This window comes from Panthera uncia, assembly GCF_023721935.1.
Source record: "Panthera uncia isolate 11264 chromosome B3 unlocalized genomic scaffold, Puncia_PCG_1.0 HiC_scaffold_1, whole genome shotgun sequence".
Classification (NCBI taxonomy): Eukaryota; Metazoa; Chordata; class Mammalia; order Carnivora; family Felidae; genus Panthera; species Panthera uncia.
The window spans coordinates 59,899,310-59,912,198 of record NW_026057582.1 but is presented as its reverse complement, the minus strand read 5'-3'; the positions used below and the strand labels follow the sequence as shown (position 1 = coordinate 59,912,198).

The window sequence follows — 12,889 nt, the reverse complement described above, 5'->3', positions numbered from 1 at the left end:
GTTTTTTTTCATCTGTTTCTTAGCCAGGCAGATGCACCCTGAGGCATTTATGCCTTTTTCTTTTGTGAAAAGCATACACAGATGTCATAGATTGTTTAATGTATAATTCAGAAATCTGAAGGTGCATATGAAATAAATAAGTAGCTGTATTTCTTATCTTAATTAGTACCCCCTTGATGGTAATTTAATAAAAAGTTTAAATACAGAGCCGCTAATATGGCCTAACTTGGATCCTGATTGTGAATTTGAAATTCATTCTGGCAGACAGGAACCTGTGCTTAGGGGAAGAGAATGAATTTGTATTGTGATACAGTTTACAATCACTAATTCTACTTCATGATGGAGCAGAGTTAGTCTTTACTTTCAGGCTACCTGAACCCTTCATATATGGTCTGTATATAGTTGGTGCTCGATAAAAATGTATTCCATTTTAGAAAGCTAAATTCTGGTTTTTTCTTCTTTTCGGTTATGATCATGCATCTCAGGACTCTAACCTTCAACCTATGGAAGTTTCCCAGTGTCAGGGTCTTAACTTATTTATTTTGTATGCTACTCTGGGGTTTGTTTTTAAAGAGATTTATGACAAGTACTCTCATTTCTCTATACCCCAGTTCTCCATTTTTGAGTTTCTTTAGTCTGCTCTCACCTGGTGTTTACCTTCCTTGTCCCAATTCTTAGTTAAGGCCTTTCTGCTCTTCCTTCCATAATTTTATCAAAAAATTTTAAAAGAACTTTTCAAAAACACATCTTATATTGTCTACTTTGAGATACTTTTTTGAGATTGTTGGATTTATGATGCTACCTCTAAGAATAATGTATTTTATGGCTCTAGGCCACAGGGAATTAGGCTGAAAACGGATACATATATCACAGAAAAGAGTGAATATTTCACTTTGATTGAAACAGCTGGGCATAGGAAAGGAATGAATCTATTATAAGACTGGAAAGTGAGGCTAGATTACATTTGATTTGGAGAGCGGAGAGTTGCTGAATATAATCATGCGGGAGGGTAGCCATTCTGAGATGGAGGAAGTTGAGTAGTCCAGTAGAGTTCTCCCAGCAGACCACATACAAATACCTACAGAAATATTTACTGCCTGATTGGGTGGATTGGAATGGCAGTATGGAGGGCAGAACAACCATGAAGGCAATAGGATAATCTAGGTGAAGATAATAATGCCAGAATATGAATGGAGGCAACAGAAATGTGAAGAAAGGGGTAAGCTTGTTGAGTAATCCTTTTTCTCTTTAAATAAATGTGTATGTGTGTGTGTGTTTTATGATACATTCGACATGACTCCTTCTTGGTCCTCTTCAACCCATAAAGCAATATTCTACTATTGCCAAAATTCAACAATGTCCTTAATATTCATGATGGTTTTGTTTGTCAAATTTACACCTCTATTAACGTGATCATTTTTAGAAGGTTAAATTTTTTAATTCTTAATTTAAACAAAAATTTTTTTTGAGAGAGAGAGAATGTGTGTGTGAGCAAGGGAGAGAATCTTAAGCAGGTTTCATGCGATCCCATGACCTTGGGATCACGACCTGAGCCAAAATCAAGAGTCGGACGCTCAACTGACTGAGCCATCCAGGCACCCCAAGAAGGTTCGTTTTTAGACAAGAATTATATCTCTAAAATTTGAATTGTATTGAGCTCGTCAGAAACTCATGGATCGATACAGCCAACTCATTTAAACTATTCTGGGTCTAGAGGTACATTTGGTGTGTGCATAACCACTGACCCAGAATGTTCAGTAAGTGGTTCTGTCTATAATCAAGAACATGATTTGATGGTCACGTAGGTGGACCATGTTTGATATTTCTGGACTACTGCACATAGATGAGATAACTTGGTACTCTGGATACAAATGAATTAAACCTAAACACAAAATAGTACAATAAGAAAAATATATGTACACTTACACAACAAATAGCTTTGCATAAAATTTGTTTATACTACAAATACAAATAACATAGAGAGTGATTTCCAAAACACGATGCTGATTCTAGTGTGAAAAAGAATCTCCATCTCTCCATTTGCATTTGTAACCTATATTCATGGCTGAGTATGAAACATTTTCTTAGGTCCTAGTTGGGAAAGCCACTTTTCTTCTCTAACTGTTCTTTAAAGAAAATAATTTAGAATAGTTTTATATATTATAATAGTATTACATGTTCATAGATTTTCTCATACTACCTGTAATAATTTTCATTAAATTCATTTCCCTCTATGAAATTCCCTTCTAGATGCTTTCCCCCCCAAATTACCAAGTATTTTTTAAAATAATTGTCATATGAAATAAGATCTACAAGTTTTATAAAAACTCAGGGCATTATCCTCACTGTAAAGGGCATAATAAATAAATGAAGGAGAAAAATGACTTATAAGATAAAGAAAAATATCCATAATGTCAAATAGCATCTGCACCAAACTGCCCAGGTGTTCATCAGAGGGAGAAAGTACAGCTTTCCGCAGAGGGCAGGAAGGATTTCAGGAAGGAGAAGGGATTTGAGCTGGTCCTATAGGATTCAGAGGCAAAAAGAGTAAGCATGAGAAAGCATTCCAGGTGGGGAAATGAAACAAAGGCCAGTGAGGGAAAGTTGTCCTTTTAAGAGAAGTGAAGGAAGAGATCCCCCACCATGGCAACCTTCCACATTTCCTTCAGGACAGGTGGTACAGGACTCTGCTGGGGCATTCAGTTGCTCAGGGTGGGTGGCGACCTGAGTGTGTTGGGGGAGGAAATTTATGAGATAAAGTCAAAGCCTAATATAGACCATTTGACCTCTTCCTGCTCCTCAGCTGAGTACTTCAGTTAACTCTGCATGGCCATCTCACAGTTATGTGACCCCAGTTCTAGAAGGGACTATAAATGAGTCAGCAGAGGGACCAAAGCAAGTGCATACTAATGACCTTAGCCCCTCTTTCACTGCTGGAGTTAGAGACATTAGCTTTGTCTACGATGTCTGTGTGCTTGGGTAACATCGAAGAAGATCTTCTGTCAGCTTATACCAAGATGAATCCAGAGTGCTGCTATTTCATAATTAACTAGTTATCTAACTTTGCTCTTGGAAATCTAGGCACTTTACTTGCTAGCTGTAACTTCTTCCTTTTCATAGAATCTGAATAGATAATATTTCTTCATAGATAATATTTCTAATCTGCCATTCATGCAGTTAATTAGAGTTTTTGAACACTTCGTATGTATTAGTGTTCCACTATTTGGGGCATTATACAGAAATAAGACACAATCCTTCCCTTTAGAAGCTTATACTTAGGTGAAGGAGCTGTGCAAACATATGATTACAATATGCAAGTAATAACAGTATTTTGGGATATCCAATGTCAGCAAAGGAGTTTTACTGGCATTGAATAAATACTACTACTCTTTTTGGAGGTGATCTCCTGTCTAGCTACAGTCTAGGTGGACTGTAGCTGACAGAAAATAGCACTATGTAGAGACATTGGAGAGAAGAGGGAAAATGGGAAGGCTATCTTTGGGCTAAATATCTGTGATTAAATTTTCCCCACCCACTTTAGAACAGGCAACAAGAACAGTTAGTGGAATCTGTAAGGAGTGTTCCACTTAGAAGCTGACTGATGAGTGACGCTGTGTTAATTACAAACAGGAGCGGTGACATCAAAGTAACATTACACGAGAAGGGTCTACAAGGAGTGTTGTAAGGCAGTGCAAAAGGATGAGCAGGTATGGTAAATACTAATTCCTCAGTAAAGCCACCGCCATTCTTTACTATGCTAAAGGAGCTGGAGTCCCATTAAACAGGCAAGCACGGCTGTCTCTTTTGCTGCACATCTCAAATATGGCGTGTCTACACTTTGCAGAGAAAGTGCATGCAGTATTTAGTTCTACTACACATGACTTATTCGGATCACAGAGTTATCAGTTCTTCTAAGGAATCTGTTTCAAGTTGATACAATTATAGTGCATTTTGGTCAATCATGTAAAACAGCAACTTCCTTCTTCCCCTTTACTGTGTTTCAGCAACTTAAAAGGTTGCTCTCTTGGATTGAAACTTTACATCAGCATTATTCCAAACTGCATTCTGTTCTAACAAATTCTCTCTATGCCCGGGGAGACAATTTTCCAGTTACATAATACAACTCTGTAAAATTACAAAGGCCAAGCCACACTACCCTTGATTGTATTTAGAAGAAAAGGTTGGACCTTTCCATTGTCCTAATAAAAGCAGCCTGGACACATCTGGAATCTCCATCTGAGAAACTTCTCTTATTAGAATGAAAACTTGCTGCCAAACTGGCAAATTGGACAGTGGAGGAACACTTGAGAAGTATTCAGTGCCTAACATCCAGTCAGGATGAAACACGCAGAAAGGCATGTGGCGCAAACCCTACGTATGCCTCATTGTCCAGGAGCCAGCAATCCTATCTGCTGTGGTGCCAGGGAGCACAGTACTTCATAGTCCTACAAATGGAGGGAACAGCCCTGTCATCGACCATGCCATAAACATGAAGTGGGTTTCTGTGGTAACCACCAGCTCAAGGAAGGGCGGCTCAACATTCGAAAACAAATGTACAACATATTTTTAAAAGCTGGAGAATGTTCTCACTCACTAAAATATTTATTTTTCTCTAAACTGGAGAACCATTACTGCAGGATTTCCCACTGGCTTAGTTGTGTGCTTAGCCAGTGATACCAGATTTCAAACTAGCCTGTTGTTGATTCTTAGCACAGTGAGAAATGCCAGTTTAGGCACTCGGCTTGTCTGAGCTCTTCTTAACTTGTGGCCATAAAAAAGATATGTCTGTGAGAAATAAAATGGCTTTGCTCCCTTAAAGGCTGTAGGATCAGATTGTTTGAAAATCTCAAAATCTCAAATCTATGCAGTGCCTTCATCTGCGAATTAATTTTCTATCTATCATCTTAAAAAAATACTGATGCCTGATGGTATCTATACTGGGGTGTGGAGGCTTCAGGACACACACATACAGACACACGTATATGTATATATGTACGTGTATATATGATTTAGAGTGCATTTATATGAAGGCTGGAAGTTGAGTTGCAAAGAGTCAGACTGGGGCAGATGATGACATTTGTCCTGAAGCTATATTTGCATAGCATACACTCTGCTTTTTAGTTCGATCTTGCGATTATTTGTAGTGCTTTAGGATAGGGAGCTGATGGAGATTTGGGAGGGGGTGGAAGCCATTCCAAGCCATCCCTTTGGTACTGCTATTAATCCCAAGCAAAGCTGTCAGAAGGTGAAGTTTAGCTCTTGCATCATCTCCAGGTGATTTTGCAGTTCAATAGAATTCTTGTGCTCTCTCCTACCTTCTTCCCTTCAACTCCACTCTCAGAAAAGCATTCACACCATTTATCCTTAGTGTAGCTTTGAATGTGAGATGTTGTCTCTCAGATCTTGTCCCTTTAAAAAGATTTCAGCTATCCAAGAGGAGGTAGAAAGGTTTGTCTTGTTCCCAGTGGGGATGCAGGGTACCTGCGCCACCAAAGATAGCCCAGGGTGGCACATTTTTCCTGAGTGGAATTAATTGTATGTATGCTACCATTATGCTGTAGGTTACGTAAAAATGACAACTTAGTGTCAAAAGTGAGGACCTTTGGGGAACTGAGCCACAGACCAGGAGCTACCAGTTACAATTTATTGAGTGTAGCCACCAATAAGCAGTGAAAACTAGTGAGGTTTGTAGTTTAGTCCTTCTTTGCCTTTCTCCTCAGCAGTATAATGGGGAGAGCAGACATTAGAGGACTCTTTGATTTTGAAGGGACAGTGACACACAGAGTTATACCTGAGTTTGTTAGCCATAAGAAAGAAGACACATTTCATTTTGTGTAAAGCCCCAATTCCATATTTTATAGAGGTGGGAGACTGCTAATAAAAATTGTACACTGATAATAAGTGGTGATGAATCTAAAGAAACTCGCTGCCAAGATCTTTGCAAATGTGCTATGAACAAAGATTATTAGTAATTACCAGAATGTTACACATGCTTCTTAATAAACACTTAAGAAACCCACTAATGAACCAGAGATTAAAAGACTAAAGGTTTGCAATTACAGAACACATTAAGAGGATAACTGTAGGAAGATTAAATAAAGATTTTAATTCACTGTAATTAGCCTATCTTACAGAAATAAGATGTTTCTCCTATGAAGTATGTTTGCTTTCTCACTGGTTGGTTGAACATGGCCAAAGTCACACCGAACATGCAAAGACATGTCTGAGGCTTTGAAGTATACGTGTACACACCTACCTTACAAACCTTGGGAAAAGGGCCCCAGGAAGCACATCTTTAGAAAAACTGCCACCATGTATATTTGTTTCCTGTACTCTGAAAAATCACCTTCCACTGAGGCTGCCCCAAGAAAAGAAATACCCAGTTTCCACAGAAGACTAAGCACTGAACTGGAGGGGAATGGGGTCTCTGCATTTGTCATCCCTGCAGAAAGACCACATCAGATGGTGGGGAGATGAGGCTACTGATTTGAGAGACGATTCCATCAGTTTTCTTTAACAAGTGCTGGGGAGAAAAGTTTTCTTTGAACATTTCTTGAAAAAATGTTAGCTATGGGTATTCTGTTTTACTTTAGATTAAATATAACAATAATCCTCATAGCACTGTCTTGGCAATGATGAGCTCAAGAGTCCTTTAATCAGTTCGGAAGGGTGTGGTTTACAGTTCCAAACACAGATTTCTGCCTCAACATTTCCTGAGATCCCCATCTGCATGAGAGACACAGAGATGAATAAGCCACAGATCCTGTCCTCTAGAACAGAACAAACAAGTGGAGGGAGGGCAAGATGTTAGTAGTTAGTTATAAAATAAGGCAGACTACAAGTGTTAAAGATTCTGGGAACTAAGTTCGCCTGCAATTTAAAGCACTGCCTTTGCTTGCTGGGTTCACAACCTAGGCCTGGCATCAATTAGCACCCTAAAATAATGCTAACAAATCCACAAGGGTCATGGGTTTGGCTCTGTCTGAGCAGTGACCACCGACCGAAGTTCAAAAGCTGTACCCTTACATATTTGGCTGCTTATCAAATTATTCTAAAAATTCAGGGAAAAGAAAGATATTTTTCCTGAATGTTGCACAGTCATTGCTCTGAGAAAGTCTCCTTAGAAAAGAAATAAAGACAAATGCCTGGTAAAAATTAAGATGTCCTTTGCCTGTTTAAAGTCTGAATGTCTTTAGTAGGTGTAGGTGGGCGGGGCTATGCTTTGGCTTAGTGTTTATGATACTGTAAAGGACACCAATAAATTTCTCTATGTTATTATAAAACAGTTTATAATTTGAAGAAATATGTAACCTGGAGTGCTCAGTCAGGCCTCGATAATTACTACAGATAAGGTAACACATCTTGGCAAGGCCACAAAAGCAAGAGAAATCTTCTGTGCCATGTAATTTTGAACATGCTTTTGAACAGAGCCTCAAAAATATTATCTCTCTGAAATATCAGATCAACCCAGATAGCCTGATTATACTTTAAGTAATTTCCTGTGATCCTAGACACATCTAATTGCAGTCTCCTTTCACAAGCCAGGGAGATTTAAAGTCTGATGTTCTGTGACTGTACATTTTTCAATTCACACTTGAATCACACACTTAAATATCCTATAAAGGTTTCATCATTTTGCCAACCACAAGTTTTGTTACAGTAAACATGTACCTATGTGTCCCTGATTAGTGTGATGAAATAGATCTAGTTTTATGCATCTTACACAATTGTAAGACATATGGTCTTCCTAGCATTTAGAATCCGTGCAAAATTTGACATTGTAAAATGGAATCATGATAAGACAGTTGATTCTACCATCTGGCACATGTTCTTCCAGTTGTTTATATTACTTATGGGATAATAACTAAGAACACTGACAATATAATTCTGAAATTTATTTTCATGACAATATGCTGGTTAACAAGTCAGAGACAAATGATCATTAGAGATTACAGCTTAACTCTAATAATGTAAAACCACAAGCAATAAAACAGGCTAATTGACCTAGCTGTATAATTAAAATGCTCCAAGCATAAACTGGTCTTAATTAAACAAATGCCTGACTAGCATGACTTTCAGTATTTTGCTTTGTAAAATACATGTCATATTATAAAATTATGCTTATAACATCATAATATAGTGCTGTCACTCTTTGAAGATACATATGTGTGTGTATGCACATATTCAATTAAACTTCACATTTAGTGTCAACAAATGACCAGATGCACCTACCTACATTTTCCCAAGTGCACTGATGTAGGTTGGCCATTACAGTGGTTAATTAGCATGAAATCAAATCACACTTGGGAAGTGAGGGAAGGATGGATCACAGGTTGGAAAATAACCCATTAACAAGGTAATGAGAGTAGAGAGGGATACATCAGCTTCAGCAATCAAATACTAAAATTACCAGTCTTGATAAGTATCATTGTTTTTCCATATTCCTCAAATAATTATAGTTTGAAAAAATTAGATTCCTCCCTCCAAAAAAAGTTAGCTATGTTCTTTCTTTCACCAAGCCTCCCCACCTACCTCCTTGGGTAGACAGGTTTTCCTAATGTCCATCACATAGCACCTACTGCCTGGTGACAGAGGACCACATGACGTCATTCTCACCTGTTGAACCTCAGCTCGTTGCTTACGATGAGATGGAAGTTCTTGGTGTCTAGCCACCGTAAAAGATTTCCAGGACAGAGAATTCAAAAGCAGTCAAATCTACCAGAACCTACTTGTCCTGGGAACTGAGCCACTTCACACAAACTTAATTATGCACTAGAGACCATAAGCCAGGGGTCCCAGGGAGGGAGAATGTCAGAGAATATAAAGTCCCTAGAGACCTAATATGCCATTCCATTTTATTTTAACTGATCAAATGTGCCTATTTTATGGTTTATTTAGCACTGATAAGGAAGGATGTCTTTCAATAATGTCAAAGAAAGAACAATTAAGAGAGTGGGTGGTTTCTTTGTATTCATAAGCATAAATGCTTATGCTAGAAAGAAATTTGGGGAATGGAGATAATAAACTTGGCTAGTAAAGAAGAAAACATGCTTATGCTTATCATAGTTGAGGAAAATTTCAAGGGAAGTTTTAACTTTATACCAAGATTGACCTCATATGTTACAAAGATTTGGATCAGTTGTTATTGGTTCCAAATGAGGACAGAGTTTTCAAAAGCATTTTATAGGTGGATAGGACCCCAGAATGACAAAAAAAAAAAGTGGTAATCATACTGCTTACTTGTAAATCACTTTCAACTTTGAGAGCATTTTTATTACTTTTTTATTTTATTGTTTTTTAAAAATTTTTCTTAATGTTTATTTTTGAGAGACAGATAGAAGAGACACAGCGTGAGTGGGGGAGGGACAGAAAAAGAGAAGGAGACACAGAGTCCGAAGCAGGATCCAGACTCTGAGCTGTCAGCACAGAGCCTGACATGGGGCTCGAGGCCACGAACGGTGAGATCACAACCTGAGCAGAAGTCGGATGCCTAACTGACTGAGCCACCCAGGCGCCCCGAGAGCATTTTTGTATATGTGATCTCATTTGAGGGTGCTCCTCAGTTTCACGGTTCCTTACATTTGTAGGGTAAAAAATCACTTGAAAAAGGGTAAAAGAAAAAGTATCAGCTTGGAGGTAGAAAGGCACCAGACTAGAGGGAATAGGTTTCCCTGAAATCTCTCACCGGTTTTGAAAATTTTTGTCTCTAGTTCAGAGAATGCCTGGTAAAATTAGTTCCCTAAACTCAAGCTTTTTTCATTTGTTAAAAAGGGAATAGTTACTTGCATGCCACCCAACTGACTTTGAGGTTTATCTCTAAAACTATTAAAAACTCAGCGCTGAATGAACTGTTTTAGGGAGAGCCAGAACAGTTTCAGAGATGAACTGATTGTGGTAATGTGATTTGATCCCTCATTGTCAGGAGTATAGACTGTGGGTGGAGAGAGATCTCTCATGGGGGAGGTGGGATAGACATCTTTGTGGAAGAATTCAGATGCAGTCTTATTTGAAGAACAAGACATCATGTGATTCCTTTCAGGTCTCTCATTGTAGACAACTCGATTGATATATTCTGGACCAAAAAAAAAAAAAATCTTTCTATACTTATTTAGCATCTATTCTATGAGTTTTTTCCCCCCAAGTGATTAACAGCTTATTGTCTGCCTGGAGAACACTGTCAAGGTCAATATCAACTAACTCTGTAACTTCTCCTATCTCTCTCCACCTAAGCCCCACCCTCTCTCATCTCTCTCTCTAGCTCTCTCTCTTTTGCTCAGCTATATTCCATTGAAAATTCCATTATGACACGAACCCATGCTCAAGAGAGCCCCAGTGGAAGGGTGTGGTTTCATAATTACCATCAAATAACATGTTAAAAATAATTAAAAATCACTTAGAGCACTGGCAGCAGAAGAGATGCCTAAATTATTCCCACCCAAGAGCAGGCCTAAGTTGGCCACAGAACTTGTACAGGAAACGGTGTTTCACCAATTAACCAAATATTTAATAAAAGACAACTAATGTTTTTGGCCAAATTACAGGTGGATAGTTTGGTGGGTAACAAAGCACTTCAAGACAGATCCAGTCATTTAATTTCATATAATGATGATCTTATTCCAACTAGCAGCTTTTGCATAAATGTAACTTTGAATTTTAAAACAATTATCTTAAAAAAAACACCCTAGCTCTCTATGAATTAAGATCCAGATTAATTGGGTATCTTGGCTAATGTAGGTTCCTTAAAATGTTAAAGACTAAACACAAGGCATTCATTTCAAATGAGACCTAAGTGGGAAATCTACACTGAACACATTAAGAGTTAAACCTTCTTCAAACTTTTGCTAGGGTTATTGCTTCTCAGCCTTTTGGCTAAGATCAAGTGCAAACTTTTTCTAGAGTGAGTTCTGGTTGTGTCCAATAAAACTTTACTCACTTGCATTTGTTATCATGAATTCTAAGTATGAAGATTAAATTTAAACATTGGGGCTTTTAGCTCTTTTCTCCACAAGTAAAACCTTATCATTGAGTATAGAAGAGCAAAAAGTGTTCTGGAACGGTGAAATTTACAACAAGAATTCAAGCCACCTAACGTTTATTGAGTGCCTGCTCTGTACTGGACACTTACATGTTAAGACTGGTTAACTCAGACACTGACCCTGTCACAGAAGTTTGCATTCTAATAGGAGACAAACCTGTAGCATTAAAACATAAAATGGGTAAGTCTTCCCAGATTTGTCGTATTCTTGCTTGCATCCTTGAATAGCACTCAGGAAACCTCCCGTAGCATGTTCACAGCGCCTGGTGTCAGAGGGGGCCTTCTGAATGGGAATTATCCTTCTGTGCTGTTACACTGGGATCTGCTCAGGCCTTCCCAGGCTTGAGCAGGCCAGTCCCTACACTAATGACCTCACAGTGCATTTCTGGTTCTTTGTTTTCTCTGTATGGTTTTGTTCTGTCCCTTATTGCTACGCGATGAGCAATCATTGCTTGCACATCACTGTGTCTGCCCCTAAGACGACACTCTTCCTGCTTCCATCTCCTCCACCTCCTTTTCTCTCCTGCATTCCTCCTGTGACCTTTAACTCACCACCTAGGACTAGCAGTGAATGAAGGATGAGATAACCCAGCTTGGTCATGGCTCTTAGTGAGGGCTGCAGGGGTCATACTATGAGTCAAGTTCATGAGCACCAGTGCCTGGCCTTTGTAACATCTATTTTGGCTGTTCAGAGACCATTTTCCGTAAGTGGTTTGTTTCTCAGCTCTGTGCCAGAGTTGAGGTTCTGAGATAAGTGGCCTCTGGCTGAGTTTGAACTTTCCCTGAGAATGGGCTGTCCTGAGAGGAGGGAAGGGGGCAGGCAGCCTCCATTTTCCTCTTTCCTAGGCTCAGTGGTCAGGCCCAGTGGAGCAGCTCGGGCAGGTACAGTCTGTCCCACTCATGGGAAGACAGCCTTGCTGCCATGTGCTCCTATCCCTTCGGGATCCTTCTACTCTGTGCATTTAATAGAGAGTCCTGTCACTCCTGGAAGCTGAACAAGAACTAATTTATAACTGATGACAAGGAAGATGAGGATGACACAAAGCACAGCTGATGCCAGCCATAATTATTCCTTCTTCATTCTGTTCCCTTATTTGTTTTGTGGTTTCTGTTTGTTTCTTCCCCCCAAAATGCCCTTTTTTATTTTTTGGTACATTTTCCATTTTTGCATTATGAACTATGTGGTGTCTGTTATTTAGATTCTCATAAATGCATGTTTAGTTTGAAAATTTGAGGAAAATATCCCTTTAAAAAAACCTATATTTTTCAGAATTCTGACCAAATCACTGTGGTTTTCTGTTGGCTCTGATGGTACTGTACTATACCTTTTGGGGGAGAGAAGAGAAAGGACTATAGAAAGGAAAAGAAAGGGAAAGGGAAAGGGAGAGGGAGAGGGAGAGGGAGAGGGAGAGGGAGAGGGAAAGGGAAAGGGAAAGGGAAAGGGAAAGGGAAAGGGAAGGAAAGGAAAGGAAAGGAAAGGAAAGAAGCAAGGAAGCAAAGAAGACAGAAAGAAAGAGAAAGGACCACTGCAAAGGGTTCTACTTCCCAGTACAAATACTTTTGGAACTGCTAAGCCTACTCTTACTCATGTGTGTTAGGTCAAATTCTGGCAGAAATCACAAGACAGCTGCAATTCCATACTTTGAAATGTCTATTAAAAAAATCTTGATATAATTTATAGAATAGTTGGCAGGTATTCCTGCTTTTTTTTTCATTCCCTTGAATGTAGACAACTTTTGGAATAAAGGAAGGGGAGAAATGAGTATTTTCAATGGTGAAGTCAGTATATTCACAACTTTAAATGTGATGCCAAGAGAACTTTTTGCAAAATGAAGACTGGTTCAAGCGTGTACA

The 12,889-nt window shown here is 38.8% G+C and overlaps 1 protein-coding gene across 13 annotated transcripts in view; it reads right to left on the bottom strand.

Annotated features, from left to right (window-relative positions):
• SLC25A21 (solute carrier family 25 member 21) overlaps nt 1-12,889 on the bottom strand; it is a 483,599-nt gene that overhangs the window by 135,560 nt on the left and 335,150 nt on the right. The gene's annotated exons all lie outside the window — the stretch shown is intronic.